A 26,511-nucleotide genomic window follows, 5' to 3' on the forward strand; every position below is an offset into this window, starting at 1 on the left:
CTGCAACTACATCAACATATACTCAACTCTAAATCTACTTCTGCAACTACATCAACATCTATCCAAATCGCACATCCACTTCTGCAGCTACATCAACATATACTCAACTCTAAATCTACTTCTGCAACTACATCTACATCTACCCAAACCCACATCTACTTCTGCATCTACATCTAAATCTACCCATCTCTGAATCTTTTTCTGAATCTACATCTACCAAACCTTACATCTACATCTGCATCTACATCTAGCAAACCTTACATCTACTTCTGCATCTACATCCACACATACTCAACTCCTAATTTACTTCAGCAACTACATCAACATCTATCCAAAACGCACATTTACTTCTGCAACTACATCAACATATACTCAACTCTAAATCTACTTCTGCAACTACATCAACATCTATCCAAAACGCACATCTACTTCTGCAGCTACATAAACATATACTCAACTCTAAATCTACTTCTGCAACTACATCAACATCTACCCAAAACGCACATCTACTTCTGCAGCTACATCAACATATACTCAACTCTAAATCTACTTCTGCATCTACATCTAAATCTACCCATCTCTACATCTACTTCTGCAACTACATCTAATCTACTTATGCAACTACACCTACAACCCCACATAAACTTCTGCAGCTACATCTACCAAACCTTACATCTACTTCTGCATCTACATCCACATATACTCAACTCTAAATCTACTTCTGCATCTACATCCACATATACTCAACTCTAAATCTACTTCTGCAACTACATCAACATCTACCCAAAACGCACATCTACTTCTGCAGCTACATCAACATATACTCAACTCTAAATCTACTTCTGCATCTACATCTAAATCTACCCATCTCTACATCTACTTCTGCAACTACATCTAATCTACTTATGCAACTACACCTACAACCCCACATAAACTTCTGCAGCTACATCTACCAAACCTTACATCTACTTCTGCATCTACATCCACATATACTCAACTCTAAATCTACTTCTGCACCTACATCAACATATACTTATGCAACTACACCTACAACCCTACATAAACTTCTGCAGCTACATCTACCAAACCTTACATCTACTTCTGCATCTACATCCACATATACTCAACTCTAAATCTACTTCTGCAACTACATCAACATCTACCCAAAACGCACATCTACTTCTGCAGCTACATCAACATATACTCAACTCTAAATCTACTTCTGCATCTACATCTAAATCTACCCATCTCTACATCTACTTCTGCAACTACATCTAATCTACTTATGCAACTACACCTACAACCCCACATAAACTTCTGCAGCTACATCTACCAAACCTTACATCTACTTCTGCATCTACATCCACATATACTCAACTCTAAATCTACTTCTGCAACTACATCAACAACTATCCAAAACGCACATCTACTTCTGCACCTACATCAACATATACTCAACTCTAAATCTACTTCTGCAACTACATCTACATCTACCCAAACCCACATCTACTTCTGCATCTACATCTAAATCTACCTATCTCTACATCTTTTTCTGAATCTACATCTACCAAACCGTACGTCTACTTCTGCATCTACATCTACATCCACATATACTAAACTCCACATCTACTTCTGCAGCTTCCTCTACCCAACTCCACATCTACTTCTGCATCTAGATACACATACACTCATCTCTTAATTTTCTTCAGCAACTACATCAACATCTATCCAAAACGCACATCTACTTCTGCAGCTACATCAACATCTATCCAAAACGCACATTTACTTCTGCAACTACATCAACATATACTCAACTCTAAATCTACTTCTGCAACTACATCAACATCTATCCAAATCGCACATCCACTTCTGCAGCTACATCAACATATACTCAACTCTAAATCTACTTCTGCAACTACATCTACATCTACCCAAACCCACATCTACTTCTGCATCTACATCTAAATCTACCCATCTCTGAATCTTTTTCTGAATCTACATCTACCAAACCTTACATCTACATCTGCATCTACATCTAGCAAACCTTACATCTACTTCCGCATCTACATCCACACATACTCAACTCTTAATTTACTTCAGCAACTACATCAACATCTATCCAAAACGCACATTTACTTCTGCAACTACATCAAAATATACTCAACTCTAAATTTACTTCTGCAACTACATCAACATCTATCCAAATCGCACATCCACTTCTGCAGCTACCTCAACATATACTCAACTCTAAATCTACTTCTGCAACTACATCTACATCTACCCAAACCCACATCTACTTCTGCATCTACATCTAAATCTACCCATCTCTGAATCTTTTTCTGAATCTACATCTACCAAACCTTACATCTACATCTGCATCTACATCTAGCAAACCTTACATCTACTTCTGCATCTACATCCACACATACTCAACTCCTAATTTACTTCAGCAACTACATCAACATCTATCCAAAACGCACATTTACTTCTGCAACTACATCAACATATACTCAACTCTAAATCTACTTCTGCAACTACATCAACATCTAACCAAAACGCACATCTACTTCTGCAGCTACATAAACATATACTCAACTCTAAATCTACTTCTGCAACTACATCAACATCTACCCAAAACGCACATCTACTTCTGCAGCTACATCAACATATACTCAACTCTAAATCTACTTCTGCATCTACATCTAAATCTACCCATCTCTACATCTACTTCTGCAACTACATCTAATCTACTTATGCAACTACACCTACAACCCCACATAAACTTCTGCAGCTACATCTACCAAACCTTACATCTACTTCTGCATCTACATCCACATATACTCAACTCTAAATCTACTTCTGCAACTACATCAACATCTATCCAAAACGCACATCTACTTCTGCAGCTACATATACATATACTCAACTCTAAATCTACTTCTGCACCTACATCAACATATACTTATGCAACTACACCTACAACCCTACATAAACTTCTGCAGCTACATCTACCAAACCTTACATCTACTTCTGCATCTACATCCACATATACTCAACTCTAATTCTACTTCTGCAACTACATCAACAACTATCCAAAACGCACATCTACTTCTGCACCTACATCAACATATACTCAACTCTAAATCTACTTCAGCAACTACATCTACATCTACCCAAACCCACATCTACTTCTGCATCTACATCTAAATCTACCTATCTCTACATCTTTTTCTGAATCTACATCTACCAAACCGTACGTCTACTTCTGCACCTATATCAACATATACTCAACTCTAAATCTACTTCTGCAACTACATCTACATCTACCCAAACCCACATCTACTTCTGCATCTACATCTAAATCTACCTATCTCTACATCTTTTTCTGAATCTACATCTACCAAACCGTACGTCTACTTCTGCATCTACATCTACATCCACATATACTCAATTCTTAATTTACTTCAGCAACTACATAAATATATTCTGCACCTACATCAACATATACTCAGCTCTAAATCTACTTCTACAACTACATCTACATCTACCCAAACCCACATCTACTTCTGCATCTACATCTAAATTTACCCATCTCTACATCTTTTTCTGAATCTACATCTACCAAACCGTACGTCTACTTCTGCATCTACATCTACATCCACATATACTCAATTCTTAATTTACTTCAGCAACTACATAAATATATTCTGCACCTACATCAACATATACTCAACTCTAAATCTACTTCTGCAACTACATCTACATCTACCCAAACCCACATCTACTTCTGCATCTACATCTAAGTCTACCCATCTCTACATCTTTTTCTGAATCTACATCTACCAAACCGTACGTCTACTTCTGCATCTACATCTACATCCACATATACTCAATTCTTAATTTACTTCAGCAACTACATAAATATATTCTGCACCTACATCAACATATACTCAGCTCTAAATCTACATCTGCAACTACATCAACATATACTCAACTCTAAATCTACTTCTGCAACTACATCAACATCTACCCAAAACGCACATCTACTTCTGCACCTACATCAACATATACTCAACTCTAAATCTACTTCTGCAACTACATCTACCCAAACCCACATCTACTTCCGCATCTACATCTAAATCTACCCATCTCTACATCTACTTCTGCAACTACATCTAATCTACTTATGCAACTACATCTACAACCCCACATGAACTTCTGCAGCTACATCTACCAAACCTTACATCTACTTCTGCATCTACATCCACATATACTCAACTCTAAATCTACTTCTGCAACTACATCAACATCTATCCAAAACGCACATCTACTTCTGCACCTACATCAACATATACTCAACTCTACATCTACTTCTGCATCTACATCTACCCAACTCCACATCTACTTCTGCAACTACATCAACATCTATCCAAAACGCACATCTACTTCTGCAGCTACATCAACATATAGTCAACTCTAAATCTACCTCTGCAGCTACATCTACATCTACCCAACCCCACATAAACATGTACATCTACATCTATCCAACCCCGAATCTACTTCTGCAACTACATCTATACCTACACAACCCCAAATCCACTTCTGCAACTACATCTATATCTACCCAACTCTACATCTTTTTCTGCATCTACATCTACCAAACCCAACATCTACTTCTGCATCTACATCCACATATACTCAACTCTACATCTACTTCTGCATCTACATCTGCTCAACTCTACATCTACTTCTGCAACTTACTTACCACTTACTTACTTACCCCATACAAATTTTTGAAAAACTCAAACGTAGAATTTTTGTTCAATATTAAATTAATGGAAAGCATAACCTTTTTATTCATATTTAAAAAACAAGTAAGAACTTTGCAGTCATTCTTATCCCATCAGCAATTTAGTAGTTAAGTTTCTCTCTAATAGTTTCTCTCCCTAATTGGCGTAGACACCTCATTTTTGGTCACTTTTTAGAACGAGCTATCGGTAATCTGACTGCAAAATTTGAATGCTTACGCTCAAAATATGTGAACATTACAGGGTATTTTCGATATGCCACGCCCCTAACGAGGCGTAAAAATTATTTTTGGATCATCGATAGAGGAGCTTACTAGTAACTCAACTATAACTTGTTTCTAGTTTCTAGCTATTATAGCCCCCTGTAGGCGGGCACACATCCATCAAAGCTTTTTGGTCTTGGGTGGTTAGCCCGAGTATATATACCAAATTTGAGGCCTCTAGTATTATTAGGGTCAAAAATATAGCAGAATTACAAAAATCACTATATCTTCAGGTCCAATTTGCCACGCCCCCAATGGGTGTAAACAAAAAAAATGTTTTGACCCATCTTTATAGAATCGAAACATCAGCTCAAGTGCGAAATTTCAGCATTCTGGACTTACAACTTTAGGAGGTACAGTTTTATCCGATTTGCCACGCCCCCAATAGGTGGAGATATATTCGCCAAAGCTCATGATCTTGGGTGGTCGGCGCGGACCTACATACCAAATTTAAGCTTTCTAGCTCTCCAACTAACATGATTTCTGGTATATCGGAAAATGCATTTTCTTCAATAGCGCCGAAATAGACTGCGTTCATACGGACAGACGGACGGTCGGACAGACACTTTCGTGAATGAGTACAAAAATCAGTAAGAAAATAACAAAAACTAAAACAACTCTTAAATTCAATGTCAAAGCTTATTTGACCCATTAGTTATTATACCCTGAACCCATTTTCAATGGGAAATCAGGGTATAATGGTTTTGTTGAAATGTATGTGACAGGCAGAAGGAGGCGTGGCAGACCCCATAAAGTATATATATTCTTCATAAGGACGACGAGCTGAGTCGATATAACCCTGTCCGTCTGTCCGTCCGTCCGTATGAGCAAACCGATCTCAGAAGATATAAGAGCTAGAGAGCTCAAATTTGGCATGCATACTCGTGTAGGCAGTACAAGTTTATCATATTTTTTCGATAACTCGTCCGATAACTTTCTTATCGAGAATAACCGCAAAAAACGACTTTTTTTTAGCCTAATTTGAACACTTTTAGACCTGTAAACTTCAAATTTGCTTTGTATATAAAGTTAATACATACAAAGATTTTGTAATTTACAGATTATGGATACCACGCCCCATTATTATCTTTTTGACTTTCTTTTTGTATGGAGCTGCCGGTGGCCTTTCACAGCCCAGCCACAGGCCCTGCTTCGCGCCATAAGGGGGCCTGTTCGGCTCTGGAGCGGGGCCTTCCTGCCGTTCGTGCCCATATACACGGTAAAGCGGCGTTATCTGGGGTGACGCCACTTTCCCGCCAAATCACGTGGCAGCCTCCCATTGGCCGAAGTACTGTTGTTGCCCTGCGAGTGAAAGTGTCCACTACAGTTACTACAGCTTTAGAGCTAGAAACTCAACTTTCGAAACTGCCATTATTTACTCGACATCTAAAATCGAACAATATAAATATTCGTGCTGATCGCTAATTTTTAGTTAAGTGCTCAGGTCCTCTCACAATTTATGTCAGTTAACCGTCACGAAGTTCAAAACAACTTCAGCAACCTAGAAAACATTTAGCTAAACCTCTCACACTGGCTCTGCTTATTTTCTGCTTCTCGCTATATATCGGCCTTAACTTCCGTCCCACTCAGGCTGACAACACGGAAACGGGTCCTTTGAGCAGCGACGCTTTGACGCTTTGGCTTGCACGGTAAGTGGAAAGTGACAGTCGCACATATACGGCACGACGGAGACAGTCCAAAGTTAGACGTAGTCACAGCCACCGAGTTCGACTGGATGTGAGTAGGTGAGGGTGTGTGTGGTCGGATGGGTGGGTATAGGGTATGTTGCACCTGGGACGCTTGGGTACTATTCATGTGAGCATTGGGCTTTGCCACTTGGCTTTGTACCGAAATTTCCCATCGATTTGATTTATATGCAAAATATTTAAATTTTACTGCTGGTTTGCATATGGCCCATGTGATTGGGCTTAAGTGAGATCGATAGTTGAGGGTCTGTTTTAAATGCAATGCAATACAGCTGTACACCCACGAACACGTGTGTATTTGGGCAAAGGATTCTTTAAAGACAACTATCACAAAATTACGTTTTTCTAATCGAAATTTAAGCACAGAGAACGCCTATAGAAAGTGTTATGTGCTATCTCTCCTCTCTCCACTGAATACCTGTGTGTTATTATACGCTGAACCCATTGAAAATGGGAAATCAGGGTATAATGGTTTTGCTGAAATGTATGTGACAGGCAGAAGGAGGCGTGGCAGACTCCAAAAAGTATATATATTCGTGATTAGGGAGACGAGCAGAGTCAATTTAGCTCTGTCTGTCCGTCCGTGTGTCCGTATGCTTGAACGCGTCGATCTCAAAAAAGCTAGACTTGAATTTTTTTAAATGTCTATAAATATAGCGCGGATATCGAGTTTATCTCCAAAAATCGATAGTTCTTCCCGATATTTTTTTATCAATTAAAAGCCTTATTAAATTCTAACTATTAACTATTTAATTAAATCACAAACATCTTTAAAACTATGTACTTTATAGAATTTCGAGTTGTGTTATAGTTCATCCGCACCCATAAATTTAAAAGAGGCGTATTTCAAATATTCCCGATATTTTTTTATCAATTAAAAGCCTTATTAAATTTGAAAGAGGCGTATTTCAAATACTAGAACTTATGCTTTGGCAAGTGATAATCACGATCTGAAAGTTTCATGAAGATAATCCATCCTCAAGAAAAGTTAGAAAACTATTAATTTCCCGTAGTAAGCCCACACTGCTGCCCATGCTTGTTTATGCGTGCGTATGCCTGTGTGTAAGTGTGTCTGTGTGTGCATGTGAGAATAATTATTGAAATATCAGTTGCTCGAAGGGTTCAGGGGATCTCGTAGTCGTGCAGTCGACTAGAGCTTTCTTACTTGTTATACCCTGATTCCTTTGAAAATGGGAAATCAAGGTATACTGGCCTTGTAAATATGCATGTAACTGTTAGAAGTAGGTGTGGAAGGAATAAAGTATATATATTCTTGATCAATGTGAGGTGAGTCGATTTAACCGTCTGATTTGCAAAACGCTTTAGCAAATGCTCGCATTTAATGTTATCATATTATGAATATATCCCAACTACAAGAAAATGTATTAAGCAATTGAATTGCTAAAGTATGCGCATATTAAGTGAAACGAGTATATCGGTTGTGCGCCATGCCCGTCCTGCTATCCATCTCAGTGAAATTGTTTCAACGCTATCGAGACTGACCAACTAGATCTCCTGAACCGTGCATACATTATAAACAACACATGAGCACACATATTAACATACTAACAGCTAAGGCAGTGGCTGAAAATAATTTAGTGTTAGGAAAAGAGCTTTGCGATGTTGAGAACGTTATCTATATACATATTCTGTTGAACATTTGACATTTTATAAAAAATGCCAACTCATTCACAATTAGCTATACTTGCAATTGTTTCGTCAAATTTAGAGCCGGAGCCCAAAATATGTATACATAACAAAAATCCAATTGCATTAAATACATATGAATCTCCATGCACGTGTTCGAGACAACTTAATATCTGATATTTCATACAGCTTTTAATCCACAGCAACAAACTGGAACAGTTTTCGTTTTTTTTTTTTTTTGTTTTTTTTTTAACAAACTCGATCTGTGCGTGCTATACAGAGACCTTCGAGAGGCATGGCAGCTGTCAAATCATTAACAAAGATCAGCTCAACGAACGCCTACAAATGTCAAGGAATGCAAATAAGTCGTTCGTAGGGCTTCAACTCCAGTTCCAGCTTCAACTAGGGTGATTTGCCAAGAAGAGTTAGCAATAAACCTTTTGGTACTCATTAGCAATAAACCTTTTGGTACTCATTTTTTATTCAGTCCAACGCCCCTCCAAATGGGTGTGTCAGAATTATGCTGATTGTTGATTGTCGGCCAAGGAAATAATTAAGCGCAGCAGCAGCCCCACCACCAACAGTATCAGCGCCAACCCGACATTGCAATGGCAACAAACTCGGGACCAGCTCCATTCGCAGCGGAACGAACTATCTTGCCTCTTGGCGCCCAGTCAAAATTTGCATGCGGCAACAGAAAAGCGTTGGCCAAAATTGTCAACAGCAATGCATCCTATGTCCTATGGCAGTTGCATGCCTCCTCGGCACAGCGCTGCTTTTTGCTACTCGAACTGTTTTCGGGCTTTGCCTCCTGCACAGGCAGAATCTTAATCTAATTAGCAACTCGGCCAAGTTTTGATTTACATTTCTCGGCTAGATTGCACCGAGTTTGTTGCACAAATTAGCTCTTGGGCTTTTTTTCTTTTTTGTCAAGTGGGCCTAATTTCCCCAAGTTGTTGGAGCAAAAAGAACTTCAACACATTAGTCAGCCTATATACATATGTATGTATGTATGTGCATCTTGTGAATTTATTCAGATTACGTAAGCTTAAGTGAAATGGAACATTTTCTATAATCACATACATATAAATACCTACATATGAACATATGTAGATACATATATTCTTAGCTTAGCCCAAGCCAAATTTTTATGCTGAACGTCACTTCATTTGCGAGGATTTTATGTCAATAGCATTTTAAGTTGTTGAGGCTCGAATAACATGTGATTTAAGTGTCTTTAAGACATGAGTTAGCAGTTGGCATTGAATTGCCTTGTTGAAAGTTTATTGATGCTCACATGTTCATTCAAAAGAAAGAAAAGAAAAACTTGAACTCGAATAGTTATCACAGGCTGGCCAAATACTCGTAAGAGCAGCAGAAAAATAAATAATAATAGAACACAAATTTACTTAAATTTAGATTCTTACATTAGTTCCGGTTTCAGAGTAAAACTATACTTAATCTGGCTATTCTACGATTTCAATTTAGCATTGCTTCAAGCATATGTAAAAACTTGTGTGCATAAAATATATGCTTACATATGTATGTATGTGTGATATTTACCTGCAAATGGCGGCTCTCAAGCTAATAGATGTCAGTTGGCCACTATATTGATGGCTGATGTGCCAGGGTCACATAATTTAGTTAGTATAACAGACAGCGTCTTAGCCCATGTGCTCCATGTCGCGCAACAATTAAACCGCAATTTGTGTTTCTTATTTTACCGCAAAGTGCACGACAATTTATGATCAATTGGAAAATTCAAGTGGGTATGGCAACTAATCGATAGATTGAAGTGATGCTCAAACATAATTATCGGAAACACTGTCGCTTCTGAGTGGCTGGAGTGGGCAGATATAGAAAGTATACGATAGTTATCACAAACCCATCAATAATTGACGAAATAAACGTTAATTTATTTTTATACCCTGAACCCATTTTCAATGGGAAATCAGGGTATAATGGTTTTGTTAAATGTATGTAACAGGCAGAACGAGGCGTGGCAGACCCCATAAAGTATATATATTCTTGATCAGGGCGATGAGCTGAGTCGATTTAGCTCTGTCCGTCTGTCCGTATGTTTGAACGCGTCGATCTCAGAAGATATAAAAGCTAGAGACTTGAAATTTTTTTCCTAGATCCGTGTATAGCACGCGCATATTGAGTTTTTCTTTATATATCGATAACTACTCCCGATATTTTATTATCGATCAAAAAGCTAGTTATTTACTTATATCTTCTACACCTTTAGAGCTATAGCTTGCAAATTTTAAATGTAGACTTATATGTATTTTATATAATTTCGATTTTTGTTGTAATTTACCCCCTATCCCTATATCCACCCCCTCACCCTCACCTTTGTAAAAGGCGTATTTCAAGTACTAGAAGCGTGTGCTTTGGAATTTACATACATTTTCACCATATGATTACGCTCTGAAAGTTGCATCAAGATTGTACGTCTAGAAATTAAATTATTCAACAAATAAATTCTTATAATGTTGCCCACACTGCAGTCGCTGTTTACTGCGCAGTTAGCAGAGCGCGTTCTGCGTTCTAATACGTACATGTGTATGTATGTGTGCATAAAAGAAGTGCAGAATGATTAGAATATCAGCTTAGAGGGTTCAGGGTATCTCCTGGTCGAGCAGTCTCGACTAGAGCCTTCTTACTTGTTTATTTATTTATGTATTGTTACAAAGAATTAACTCTAAATAATAAGTTTTAAGCCAGAGCAACGAAGGCCTTTAGGCAGACTTAATATACTCATTCACGAAAGTGAATCAGTATATTGGTTTTGTGCAATGCCCGTCTTGCTGTCCGTCCGTCCGTCTGTCCGTATGAACGCAATCTATTTCGGCGCTATTGAAGCTAGAGACTTGAAATTTGGAACACATACTCGTGTATATCTCCGATCCGCCCACTAGGGGCGTGGCAAATCGGAAAATGCCTTTTCCGATATACCAGAAATCATGTTAGTTAAAGAGCTAGAAAGCTGAAATCTAGTATGTAGGTCCGCGTCGACCACCCAAGATCACGAGCTATAGCGGATATATCTACGCCCACTGGGGGCGTGGCAAATCGAATAAAACTGTATCTCCTAAAGTTGTAAACCTAGAATGCTGAAATTTTGCACGTCAGGTAATGTTATGTTATTTGTAGTGACCGAAAATAAATAACAATTCGAATTATAGGTATAAACACAGAGTAGTGGGAACAAATAATAAAATATGATTCGGTATGTCATGAGTCACCCTACGGTCGTTGTTGTTATCTATCTTTGTTTATCATTCGCATAGCGCAAGACATACAGATCATACGATTACACCGCAAGCACAGATTTATGATCGTACGATTGTACCGCAAGCAGACGAAGAATAGATGATCGCGCAAAAACGTGGGCAAGCAAAACGTGGGTGAATTATTATACTACACAAAAAGATTATATCCGTGGATAGTGCGAGCAGCAAACTATTTAGTGTCTAGTGATTTGGCAATAGGTACGTTAAAGTATTATTGTTTGTAATTCGCTAATTATTCATTAATTTAGGTGACCACCTTGATTTAGCTCAATAGCTAGAGCTATCACCAAAGCAAAGACTGCGAAAGAGTAGTTGGTTTTTTTTATATGACTCGTGCGGTCAATGGCACGCAGCGATAAAATAAAAGACCTGACTGCGCAGCAGATTAACCTACCACGAAGGCAAGATACCCTCACAGACACGGAGCTAACTCTCGACGGCGTAAGATTTCATTAACGGCCAAAAGAGAGACTCCACCCACAACAACCAGAAATAAAGAAATCGGGATCTCTAAAAACAACCTACACCATGACGTAGGACAACCTCATTTAGATCTTGGCCTTGTCCAAATACATAAGTTAAGTAAGGACCCGACGGAAGATAGAGCATTGCGTCAGCTGATGCGCTAATGCAGGAACACAGCGAAGGTAGCCAGAGCAGACTATATGCGCTGCTCTGAAAAGGTTTTTATAAAACAAAACAAACAAAAAAAAAAAAAAAAAAAAAAAAAAAATGTTTTAACCCCAGCAGCTAAAATCAACATGCTATCGTCATCTTGGGCCCAGGAATACAACGGTATGCAGATATATAAATATATGTAAGCTTTGTGTACATTTACATTTCTCTAATCATATGTTTGTGAGCTTTACATGCATATGTGGGCCACATATCGATGAACACAAATAAATTATCGGAGAGATCAGCTGATAAATAATAAGATGAAAAAGAGAGATATGTGATACCAAGTGAAGTTAATAAGCTTAATAATAAATTAATCAATATTAAACTACATTTAAAATAATTAAATTAATCTTAAGTTAAAAAATAATTATAATAATTAATAATTGAAGTTTCAATTGAATTCATAGGAGCATAAACATTTAATTGTTGATTCACTTATTTTAGATGAATCAAATTGTGTCGTTGCTCCAAGGGAGTTCCAACATATTATATATATAAAAACAATATTTTGAAAATGGGTTCAGGGTATAAAAACAATAAAAACGCTGTGTAAGTAATTGAATGATAAGAAAACAAGAAAAATATAAAGTTGAATAAAACTGAATTAAAATGATGGAAACGAATATGAATTCATAAGTTTTTTTTTGGTCTGTCGACGAACCAGGATCGTGCAAGGTGTAATATAGTCCTTAAAGACTTGATTAGGGACGATACAACTAAAATATAGTATTGTCAAGGTAGGGAGGGTAGAGACGAGGGACGAACAACACCTATTGTCTCTCTGTCAGTCAAGGTCATGGTTAAGTTTACCATATTAATATTGCGTGTCGGCGCATTGGTCCAAATACAGTCACTCTCGAAATATAGTTTCTGAAGCGCACTATAACTAAAGTGTGTTAGGGTGCAATAGTGTAGAATAGGTGGAGAAGAACCCCGACAATCCGGCGAGCTTGATACGAGCATAGCAAGAGTGCGCACCTCGAAGCCTTCTACACGCCATAAAGCAAGCCTGTACATAACATCCGCTGGCGACATACAGTGCTCTCGTCGAGAGAGTCGCAACTTAGTCTATAAAATTATAAGTCTACGCCCATTAGGGGCGTGGCAAATCGGGCCTGAAGATATAGTGATTTTTTAAATTCTGCTATATTTTGGACACTATGGATGCCAGAGACCTCAAATTTTGTATATATACTCGGGCTGATCACCCAAGACCAAAAACCTTTTTCGGATATATATCCGCCCACAGGGGGCGTGGCAAACCGCAAAAGTTTATATCTCCTAAAGTATAATTGCAAGAAGCTTCAAATTTAGATAGTTGAGTTACTGGTAGCCTCCTCTTTCGATGACCCAAAAATAATTTTTACGCCTTCTCAGGGGCGTGGCACATCGAAAAATACCCTATAATTTTCACATTTTTGGAGCGTAAGAAATCATAATACGAAAAGAAACATTTTTATGAATTTAAAAAAATATAAAAGAAGCTAAAATAACAAAAATTTGCAATTTACAAAAAAGTGTTTTCCGCGGGATTTGAACTCGCACCCAAGCTGAATAGCATGTTTATGTCAAAATAATATTTTGAAAATATCTAAAATAAAGATCGTCGGCGCTTCAGCCTACAGAGCCACCGCGTCGTTTCGTTTAACAGTAGTTAAAACGAAATCACATTATTGTTATGACGCCACATAGCAAAGAAAAGCCAGTGTAGCGGCTGGAAATTCAAAAACAATGCAAAGACAAATGAATCGCAACGAGATTCTTACTTACGATAAAAAACCTTATCGAAAACCAGTTATAAAATTATATCTCCTACACCTTTATTGCTAGAGTCTCCAAATTTTTTATGTATGCTAATATGCAATTTATGCAATTTCGGTTTTTTAAAATTTACCCCCCACCACCATATCCACCCCCTCACCCTCACTTTTGTAAAAAGCGTATTTCAAAAACTAGAGACTTGTGCTTTGGCAAATACATGCATATCTATGTTGTTATCATAATCTGAAAGTGAAGAAGATCGTATGTCCACAAAAAAAGTTATTAAACAATTAAGTTCTGACAGTAAGCCAACACTGCAGCCCATGCGTGTTTATGCGTGGGTGCTTGTGTGTGTATGTGTTTGTGTATGTGTGTGTGTATGCGTTTGTGTGGGTATGCGTGTGTGTGTATGTGTGTGTGTATGCGTGTGTGTGTATGTATGCCTGTGTGTGCGTGTGTGTGTGTGCGTATTTCTTGTGTAAGCTGAAAGACGCGAAAAATTATTGAAATAGCTATTGCTCCAAGGGTTCAGGGGATCTCGTAGTCGAGCCATCTCGACTATAGCTTTCTTACTTGTTTTCATTATAATAATCAACTTTAATAAAAGTAGCAGAAATCATATTCGGAAATTGAGAATACATATGTACATATATTGTTTCGCCATTTGCTACTGTACGAAGACATTATTGATACACTGTATCTATGTATGTAGTTGCACAAATGTACATAGAGGCATTAGCTCGATTTGCCATGCCATTTAGCAACTACACAAATAAACAGCTACTTGGAGTAAACCCATTTAAATGATGTTGGCAAAATTCATTTTGGGCCAAAAATGTAATTTAAAGTTTCTGGAGTCAATCAAATTTTATAAGCGAAAAGCTTCATTTTTCAGTATCGGATGTAGCAGATGTCAGCCGCGCCTCGCCGCACATTTTGGCTGCAAAGTTGCTAGCTGTGGGTGTTGTTGCAAGCCTCATGGCACGACGCGTCGCGACGCTCGAATCACAGTTTGGTGAACGTCAACTAATTTCCGCGCAATCGACGCCAAATCGGAGCGTCGAACATCGAAATCCAAACGACAAAACAGCACTCGGAATTAAATCGATCAATGGATGGACTTTTGGCAGGGAATCAAATCGAGTCACATCGACGCCAAGGATTCGACCATTCACGGCTGTCCGACAGCAAACCATTGACTTATGTAGGTGCTGGTGTTTGGTAGAGAGGAGGGGAGCCAAGCTGACATTATTACGGTTGAATGAAACTTTATCGCATTTCATTAGCAGTCAGAGGCGCTGCGAGTCCAATTCCATTTTACAATTCGTCGCACTTCATTTGCAAATTTGCGAGTGCGACGCGATTTGCATCCATTTTAAGGCTTCTTTTGTGTCCGCACAGCTTTTGTTACCTCTCGCAAAACACCAGGTTCATCGGGTCACTCGACCTGACCCAAGCCCCTAAGCCCCTAAGCATGCATGTTGACAGCAATTTGCGCCAAGTACAGCTCTGTGTTTAGCTCAGACTCCCCAAGGACTATTGTCATCGAACAGCTCTTAAATCCTAATAGCATTTACATAATTTATTTACAACAAATTCATTCGGTTTAAAAAATCTACTCAATAGCTCAAGACTCAGGAGCTAAACATCCTGCAAAAATTAAAATGAACTGCGACGTCTTAGAGCATTTCACATCTTAACGAGATTCAATTAATTTCTACATACATATATATGTATGTATGTAGCTCTTTCCAAGTTATATGTGACTGGGGAAGTTATATTAATAAAACCGCATACAGGTAAAATTAATAACTGAATTTAATACCCAGAGCCCACCGCACTAGAATTTAAAGCATCTGTATAATTTATAGCACGCAGACTTAACTGGATTTCAAGATTTAAATTTTTGGGAGCTGCCAAAAAAAAAAAAAAGGAGAAGAAAACCAACCCCGTTGGCACAAGTAAATCAATGGAATGCCATTAATATGCGTGGCATTCAAAAAAGAAAAAAAAAAAAAAACAAGTAAGAAAACTCTAGTCGAGAGTGCTCGACTAGATACTACCCTGAACCAAACTAATAAAAATGCCCATTTAGTATGGCTAAAATTTCAATTTCGATGTATTTAAAAATATAAATGAAATACAAAACTCATTTAATAAAATATAAAAATATTTTGAAACAAAAAAAACTAACATTAGTTGCACCGTTCGGGATTCGAGCCCGCGACTTCTCGATCGAGCGTCACGCAGCTACTCACTACGACACCTCACTTTTTGAAATAGATTCACTGCTGCAGCGCCATTAAGCAAAACTAAACCAAACTAACAGCTGATGTGATTCAAAGAATGTTCTAGAAGAAGTTTGAATGTTTGTGTGCACACGTATACGAATCTTTTGTAGTTGCGTTTGTTAATTGGCCAAATATTTTATTATTTTTTGACGTAACGGAATTTAATGAAACGTTCAGCTCGTCGCCCTGATCAAGAGTATATATATTTTGTGGGGTCTGGCACGCCTCCTTCTGCCTGTTACATACATTTCAACCAAACCAATATACCCTGATTTCTCATTTTCAATGGGTTCAGGGTATAAAAACACACACACACACAGAAAATAGAAGGAGCAAGACGAACACAGGCTGTGGATTCGCAGACCCGATGCGAAAAAAAAAGTCGAGCTCCAATGGAACCAACGCTTGGGGCAGCCCGAAAGCAGCTGCTGCCATGCATATGGTAGAATATGTAACAGAGACACATACATACATACGTATAGGTGCGAGTTAAACTCCAAAAACTGATAGTGCGTCGCTATCGGGCGCAACCGACTGGAGAATACTCGTCAAATACTCTGGCAAAATAGATTCAAGGTATATCTATAAATGATCTCCAATTGCGGAGGATATTTTAGTGATCATAGATGTAAATATATTATAGTTATACTTATTTTAGTTTCTCTAATATGTATGATTCGCAAGCACATCTAGCTGGAAAGACAATCAATGAAAACTTAATCATGGATTATTTTAAGGGTTTATGTAAAACATGCATATTTACATACATACATATATAACTGAGCAATTGTGAACCTTTTTTATACCCTGAACCCATTTTCAATGGGAAATCAGGGTATAATGGTTTTGTTGAAATGTATGTAACAGCCAGAAGGAGGCGTGGCAGATCCCACAAAGTATATATATATTCTAGATCAGGGCGACGAGCTGAGTTGATTTAGACCTGTCCGTCTGTTTGTCTGTTTGTCTGTCCGTCCGTCTGTCTGTCTGTCAGTATGTTTGAACGCGTCGATTTCAGAAAATACAAGAGCTAGAGACCTCAATTTTTTTCTCAAATGTCCGTGTGTACTATGCGGATATCGAGTTTTGCTTTAAAAATCGATAACTTTCCCCGTTATTTTTTTATCGATAAAAACCTTATCGAAAATCAGTAATAAAATTATAACTCCTACATCTTTAAAGCTAAAGTCTCCAAATTTTTAATGTATACTTATATACACTTTATACAATTTCGATTTTCGTTAACATTTACCCCTCACCACTATATCCACCCCCTCACCCACATATTTGTAAAAAGCGTATTTCGAACACTAGAGACTTTGTGCTTTGGCAAATACATGCATATCTATGTTATAATAATAATCTGAAAGTTTCATGAAGATCGTATGTCCACAAAAAAGTTATTTAACAATTAAGTTCTCATAGTAAGCGCACACTGCAGCCCATGCGTGTTTATGCGTGGGTGCTTGTGTGTGTATGTGTTTGTGTATGTGTATGTATGTGTGTGTGTGTGTGTGTGTGTGTGTGTGTGTGTGTGTGTGTGTGTGTGTGTGTGTGTGTGTGTGTGTGTGTGTGTGTGTGTGTGTGTGTACGTGTTTCTTGTGTAAGCAGAAAGACGCGAAAAATGATTGAAATAGCTATAGCTCGAAGGGTTCAGGGAATCTCGTAGTCGAACAGTCTCGACTACAGCTTTCTTACTTGTTTATTATTTAATTGAATTTGTACAATACTTATAGATATTCTTGCATTGCAACACTCAAATCTGATACAAACCATTAAGAAGGCTCTAGTCGAGACTTCTCAACTAGGAGATACCCTGAGCCTTTTAAGCTGATATTCTACTCATTCTGCACTTCTTTTATGCACACATGCATACACACGCATCCACACGCACTCTGTTAACTTTGCAGTAAGCAGCGATTGCGCTTGGGCTGCACTACATTGTGGGCAACTATCTTTATGATACTGATCATATAGCGAAAATGTGTGTACATTCCAAAGCACAAGTCTGTAGTACTTGAAATGGGTTTTTACAAATTGGGGGCGAAGGGCGCGACAAAATCTACGACGTACAGACGGATGGAGGGACGGACAGACGGACGGAGGGACGGACAGACGGACAGGGATATATCGATTCAGCTCGTCGTGCTGATCAAGAATATATATACTTTATGGGGTCTGCGATGATTCCTTCTGTCCGTTGCATACTTTTTCACGAAACCATTATAAGCTGATTTCCCATTTTCAATGGATTCAGCTCTAGTCGAGACTGCCCGACTACGAGATTCCCTGAACCCTTCGAGCAACTGATATTTCAATAATTATTCGCATATGCGCACATACACGCACATAAACACGCATTGGCTGCAGTGCACTGCACCACTGCAGTGCACTATGGGCAAAAATACCGATAGTGCGGCATAAACCTAATTTTTTTTTTATCTCGAATCCGCAATTTTTTTTTTTATCTCATTAAGGATATTCCAATAGACATAAAAACAATTTTTATAAAATTTTGGGGACTTCCCCTAATGTTTTAAGCTTCGTCAAAGTCAGCTGATTCAGGGTTGCATGGTGAATGGCAAAAAGTGCGCCAAATTATTCTCAGCTGTCGACGTAAAAAAACTATTGCAATTAAAATTTACAAACCAATTTAACTATGGAAAATCTTCTTAAAGGTATGCTTAACAGAATGTATTAAAAGATTTTGTGCTACTTGTGATTTATTGTGTAATCGTCCAATGTGTTGCTAGTTGTATTTTCAGCCGTAACCTTAAAAATATTTGTGTGTTTCGTGGAAGATAACTTATAATGTTAGAGTTTGTTGTTCAATGTTTAAGTAGCAAGGTATTCAGTAAACATTCCTTAATCAAATGCTATAAAGGGTTTTTGCTCCTTTTTGCTCCATTTGGCGAAATATCGTATGTTGCAGATACATACGAGATTAGCAATTCAATGTTGCTAGAAGTTTGGAGCAGCAACAATAGGCAAGAAAGCGCTGTCAGAAACTACATTTTGGAAAATTTAAACAGCGAATATATATCTGAAGTGCAACTTGACATTATTAAAGAGAAAGTCCATAATTTGACGTCGTATATGAAATATAATTTGAAAAAATGTAATCGAAATATGAATCGATTTAAACAAAAACATTCTCTTTGGCTAGCTTCTAGTGCTAAGTTTAAAATACACCGTCATGACAACAATAATAATATGGGAGGTCGGAAGAGCTTAAACTATAATGAAGCGGGATCCCGATTAAGGAGGAAATTAGCTTCTGAGCTTGCCGAAGAGAGCAAAAACGCAACACCCCTTTTGGTACATGCTGCTTTGATTTCATCAAAAAAATCAAAAGAAACCGAAAAAACTTATCTGTTACAAAAAGCTATGAGCAATGAGAATGTGTGGGAAGCAGAAAATAAGCAATCATCCATTGCAGTAGTACCTATAACTGCTGAGGCGGCATTAGCATTTTTAATGGAAAATGGGTTGTCCAAACAACAATATATCAACATAAAAACATTAAATAAAATGCATGGATGTGACATTTATCCTCCCTATTCAGAGCTTAGCGAACTTAAATTGAAATGTAGACCAAAAGAAATCTCCTATTCTGAAACCAAAGTGGAAGTTTCATTACAAAATTTGTTAGATCATACAGTTGATCGGATTCTTTCCATGCAGCAAGAAGTACTAGAAATTTTTGGCCCAACTCATTGCTCATTAATTTTGAGCTACGGCTTTGATGGCTCAACAGGACAGAGTATATATAAACAGAGATTTGAACAAGATAATATTGATGGCATAGACCAATCATTGTTTGTGACGACTATAATTCCTTTGAAATTAATAGATACTAGAAATCAAATAATTTGGATGAATAATACTCCGCAATCAGTTAGATTCTGCCGACCGCTGAAAATTCAATTTATTAAAGAAACCACAGATCTAATTTTAAAAGAAAAATATAATTTGGATATTCAAATTAAAAATCTTAAAAACTATATTTATACTAACAAGCAAAATAACGTAATTGTTGAATATAAGCCCTACATGACGCTAATAGACGGAAAAGTCTTGAATGTTTTGACTAAAACCAATTCATGTCAATCATGCCCGCTATGCGGTGCTAAGCCAACACAATTGCTTAATACTACTGACTTTAACTCAAGTATATTCAATGTTAGTTCTAAAAATCTTAAATATGGAGTAAGCCCTTTACACGCGTGGATTCGTTTTCTGGAGTTTGTTCTGAGAATATCTTATAGAATTGATGTAAAAATATGGCGCGTCAAGGGATCTGACAAAGAAAAGGTGTCATTACGTAAAAATTATATACAAAAACGAATGTGGAATGAAATGGGTTTAAATGTTGACAAACCCAAGCAAAATGGAAGTGGCAACAGTAATGACGGCAATACTGCAAGGAGAGCATTTGCCGAATTCGAACTTTTTTCTTCCATTTTAAATTTCAATGCTGAAATACTTAAGAACTTTTATATTATTTTGATTACAATCTCTTGTGAGCATAAAGTGGACTCTGTCAAATTCAAAGCTTTTTGTAATGAAACATTTAAAATGTATATATCTACATACTCCTGGTATCCAATGTCTCCAACAGTTCACAAAGTTTTAGTGCACGGTCACCAAATAATGGATAGTTGTATTCTTCCAGTTGGAGTTTTAGGAGAAAATGCATCCGAAGCACGCAATAAATTATATAAAAAAGACAGATTATCGCATGCCAGAAAATGCAGCCGATTGGATACTATAACTGACGTATTCAATAGAGCATTAGATTCTTCAGATCCGCTACTCTCATCGCTTAACTTAAAGGAAAGAAAAAATAGCAACAAGAAAAATATGCTCCCACGAGAAGTTATCGCCCTTCTCGAAGAACCCGATGTTTATGCTTCACAATCATTAGATAACAAAGATGATCAATCTGAGAATGAAGAAGAGGAAGAAGAACAGAATGTAATCTCTTCTGAACTGGACGGCATCGAATTGGAAGAAGAAAATGAAGACTATTAGAAACTAATTAACAGGTATTATGTGACAATTAGAAAATGAATCCTACGAATAATATCATATCCTATGTTTTGCTTTCAGATTTGCGAATCGCGAATATATATGTAGTAAATTATTTATTTACTTATTTTGAATTTATTTATAGTGTTTATTAACTTAAAATATATAATATTTATGAAATTGCTTGCAATCGTTTCGATATTCATCGGTAAATTAATCACATGTATGGGGACAAGGGGAGGGCGTGGCTCAAACTTAAAAAAAAAAAAACCGAAATTTTGTATTAATATTAGCAACGTATGTGCAAAATTTCAAGGCTCTATCTTTAAAGTTGCAGTTAATGCCTCACTATCGGTATTTTTGCCCATAGTGCAGTGGTTGCTTACTATGGGAACTTGATTGCTTACTAACTTTTTTTGTGGATGGACTATCTTCATGAAACTTTCAGATTATGAATATAACATATGTAGATATGCACATATTTGCCAAAGCACAAGTCCCTAGTATTTGAAATACGTCTTTTACAAAGGTGAGGGTGAGGGGGTGAATTAGGGGTGGGGATTAATTTTGACAAAAACCGAAATTGTATAAAATGCATATAAGTATACATATAAAATTCGGAGATTCTAGCTTTAAAGATGTAGTAGATATAAATTTATTACTGGTTTTCGATAATGTTTTTATTCGATAACAAAATAACGGGGCAAGTTATCGATATTTAAAGTAAAACTCGATATCCGCGTGATATACACGGACCTAGGAAAAACAGTTTCAAGTCTCTAGCTCTTATATCTTCTGAGATCGACCCGTTCAAACATACGGACAGACGGACAGAGCTAAATCGACTCAGCTTGTCGCCCTGATCAAGAATATATGTATATACTTTATGGGGTCTGCCACGCCTCCTTCTGCCTGTTACATACATTTCAGCATAACCATTATACCCTGATTTCCCATTAAAAATTGGTTCAGGGTATAAAAAGAAAACAAATTTAGCAAAATATACTATTCACAGTTCTTGCTTCCTACTTTTTGCGGAGCCTATCCGCAATCGAGCTTTCAAAAAGGCCTAATCTGATAGAAAAAAAAATGATGTGGCATCAGTAGATGCTACGTATACCCGAATATATATAAAGTCCTAACTGTTAGCTAGTTTACTATGTACTCAATTACAGTATCCAAAAGTTCTTGATACGAGGAATTTAGTGAATTTAATGTCTCTAACATATACATATATGTACGCGGAAACAATCAATATGCTTCTTTTGATTCGTGAACGGGCATAAACAAAATTTTCTGAGGCACAAGTGGCACAGTGGCTGAGCTTGCAACAATGGAGTTATCATGAAGACCGGCCGCGGGATCACCACTGTTGCCCCTCTTCGTCTTACCGTCACTCATTGTATCTCTCTCTCACCGCAGCTTCGTCCCTTTCTGCGGCCAGCCCAGGAATGGTGGGTAGCGGCATTTTATGCGTAAATGCAAATTAAATTTTCACTGAAGATAAACAAAACGAAACGCAAAGCAACGAAATGAGGCACAAATCAAGCCCTTGGAAATTTGTGTGGGCAAGGAAAGGAAAAACAGTTTTTACTTATGTTTTGGAATGTTATTTTCTGTTTTTGAGGCTGACTCACGTTCTGCTGCTGCTGTTGCTGCTTCTTCTTTGTTGTTGCTTGTGCTTTTTATACTCATTTACGAAAGTGAATTAGTATATTGGTTTTGTGCAATCTCCGTCTTGCTGTCCTTCTGTCCGTATTAACGCAGTTTATTTCGGCGCTATTGAAGATAGAGACATGAAAGTGCATTTTCCGATATGCCTGAAATCAAATTAGTTGAAGAGCTAGACAGCTGAAATTTGGAATGCAGATCCGCGTCGACCACCCAAGATCACGAGCTATGGCAGATATATCTACGCTCATTAGGGGTGTGTCAAATCGGATAAAACTGTATCTCCAAGAGCTTAGATATATACTCGGGCTAACCACCCAAGACCAAACAGCTTCTATGGATATGTGTCTGCCTACAGGGGGCGTGGTAAACCGCTAAAGTTTATATCTGCTAAAGTATAATAGCTAGAAGCTTCGAATTTGTATAGTTAAGTTACCTCCTCTATCGATGACCCCAAAAAAAAAAAAATGTTAACGCCTCTTTAGAGGCATGGCATATCGAAAAATACCCTGTAATTTTCACATTTTTTGAGCGTGAGCATCAAAGTTTTACAGTTACGTTGCCTTCACCTCGTTCTAAAAACTGGCCAAAAATGAGGTTTTTACGGCCAATAGGGCGTCCAAATCGGATTTTCTACAGTATAAGAGCTAAACTTAGCTACTAAATAGCTGATGGGAAGTGAATGAGTATTCCCTACTCGGTAACACCCGACTGCAACGTTATTACTTGTTTTATTTTATTATTGCTTAAATTTGCGCCAAGAGCAATAAAATATTTTAATGGCCACATAAAATGCTGCAGCATTTGAAAATAAAATCATGGGCACAGAACCTGCGACGGACGGCTACTATTCAAAATGGTGTGAGGGGCGGGGGAAGATGCTGTGAATGGGGCGTGGCTGGGGGTTTTGTGTACAAATATGAAACGTGTTTCGGTTCGCTTTGTAGTCCTTTGTTGCCATTGTTGTTGTTGTTGCTGGGCTTTTTATTTGGTTGCTGTTTTTTTTTATATTTTTTTAGCTTTGAGAGGCAAGCGAAAACAATTTGTGAAATGAAAACGCCCGCTTCTGTTTTACACGCGTTTCGCGCGCGTTTATTTACAAAGTGCAACTGTCCGGCAAAATATAAACAACTGCGGAGAGAAACTTACAAAATTTTCTTGCAGGGTACAATAGTTTTGTTAAAATATTTGTAACGAGCAGAAGAAAGTGTGGCAGACCCCACAAAGTATATATTTTGTTGATCAGGGTGGTGAGCTGACTTGATTTAGCCATGTCTGTCAGTCTGTCCGCCCGCCTCCCGTATGCTGATCTTAGACACTATAGGAGGGAGAGACCTGACATTTTTTCATAGTATCGAATGCGCACATTGAGTTTGGTGTTAGGTATATTGACCTTTTGTTATCCAAGCCCAAGGCATGTTAAAAATACATATACATAAAAATACATAAACATATGTTAATCCTTTATATATACATAGATGTCTGCCAACGACTGAGTCCACAATGTGAATGAAGCTCAACACCTACGAGATCTCCGATCAACTGTACCTAGAGTAACCCATCAAGGAAGAAACCAAGCAGACGAAGTGATGGATCATATTTGTTTCTCTCTACAATATTCAATAAAAGCAAGGCATAAATAAAATATGTACATATGTATGTACATACATATACAAAGTTATTATTAGAAGCTCAATGAATGTTTAACATTATTATACCCAGAACCCATTGAAAATGGGAAAACAGGGTATAATGGTTTTGTGAAAAAGTACGTAACGGGCACAAGGAACCCCATAAAGTATATATATTCTTGATCAGCACGACGAGCTGAATCGATATAGCCCTGCCCGTCTGTCCGTATAAGTGCGTCTCAGAAGTTATAAGAGCTAGAAAGCTGAAATTTGGCATGCATACTCGTGTACGCAGTACAAGTTTATCTTTTTTTTTCGATAACTCGTCCGATAACTTTTTTATCGAGAATAATCAAAAATCGACTTTGTTTTTTCAACCTAATTTGAAAACTCTTAGACCTAGAGACTTTAGATTTACTCTGTATATACAGTTGATCAATACGAATATTTTGTAATTTACAGATTTTGGATACCACGCCCCCTTCGCCCATCGCCTCAATTTGTAAAAAACGCATTTCAAGTACTAGAGACTTGTGTTTTGGAATGTACACACATTTTACCCATATGATCCCGCTCATAAAGATAGTTGATCTACAAGAGAAATTATTCAACTAATAAATTCTCATAATATTGCCCATACTGCAGCGCAGCCCAAGCGGTGTCTCTGCAAACTGCACAGTTAGCAGAGCACGTGATTACACGCGCGTGTGGATGCGTGTGTATGCATGTGTGCATAAAAGAAGTGCAGAATGAGTAGAATATCAGCTTAGAGGGTTCAGGGTATCTCCTGGTCGAGCAGTCTCGACTAGAGACTTCTTGCTTGTTTTATAAGCAAATTAAATTTCAGGGAAAATTGCAATACTTTCGACGTAGTCATTCACCCTCATGGGCAGTGATGTCAATTTTTATACCCTGAACCCATTTTCAATGGGAAATCAGGGTATAATGGTTTTGTTGAAATGTATGTAACAGGCAGAAGGAGGCGTGGCAGACCCCACAAAGTATATATATTCTTGATCAGGGCGACGAGCTGAGTCGATTTGGCCCTGTCCATCTGTCTGTCCGTATGTTTGAACACGTCGATTTCCGAAGATATAAGAGCTAGGACTTCAATTTTTTTTTAAATGACCGTATATACAGCGCGGACGTCGAGTTTGCTTTTAAAATTCGATAAATCATCCCGTTATGTTTTTATCGAGTAAAAACATTCAAGTTCAAGTCAGATGCCACTATAGCTAATTGTGAATGATTTTTCATTTTTTTAAATTTCTCAAATATTCAATATAATATGTAGATCATATGCTGAAAGTTTCATCAAATTTCGTTCAGTCAAAAATTAATAAAAAATAATCAAATATTTGGCCAATTAACAAACGCACGTGCAGCAGCTACAACAGCATCGTATGCGTGTGCACACATACATTCAAACTTCTTCTAGAAACATTCGTTGAATCACATCAGCTGTTAGTTTCGTTTAGTTTTGGTAGATGGCGCTGCAGCAGTGAATCTATTCGAGTTTTGCCAGCGAAGCTTTTAGATGTGAGGTGGCGTAGTGTGTTAGCGGCATGACGCTCGATCGAGAAGTCGTGGTTCAAATCCCGATCGGTGCAACTGATGTTAACTTTTTTGATTGTTTCAAAATATTTGTATATTTTATTAAATGAGTTTTCTATTTAATTTATATTTTTAAATACATCGAAATTGAAATTTTAGCCATAGTAA

The 26,511-nt window shown here is 37.6% G+C and overlaps 1 protein-coding gene and 1 long non-coding RNA gene across 3 annotated transcripts in view; one reads left to right on the plus strand and one right to left on the minus strand.

Moving 5' to 3' along the window:
- LOC6586276 (mitochondrial import inner membrane translocase subunit Tim13) overlaps window positions 1-26,511 on the minus strand; it is an 83,465-nt gene that overhangs the window by 23,887 nt on the left and 33,067 nt on the right. The gene's annotated exons all lie outside the window — the stretch shown is intronic.
- LOC116804643 lies at window positions 11,711-12,533 on the plus strand. 2 transcript variants are annotated; one of them, XR_004364646.2, is made up of 3 exons: window positions 11,711-11,921; window positions 11,972-12,406; window positions 12,471-12,533. It is a non-coding gene; the product is annotated as an uncharacterized LOC116804643 (long non-coding RNA). The 2 variants fall into 2 exon arrangements; XR_006357347.1 differs by having other exon boundaries at window positions 12,474-12,533.

This window comes from Drosophila mojavensis, unplaced genomic scaffold (genome assembly GCF_018153725.1).
Source record: "Drosophila mojavensis isolate 15081-1352.22 unplaced genomic scaffold, ASM1815372v1 contig_136, whole genome shotgun sequence".
NCBI lineage: Eukaryota > Metazoa > Arthropoda > Insecta > Diptera > Drosophilidae > Drosophila > Drosophila mojavensis.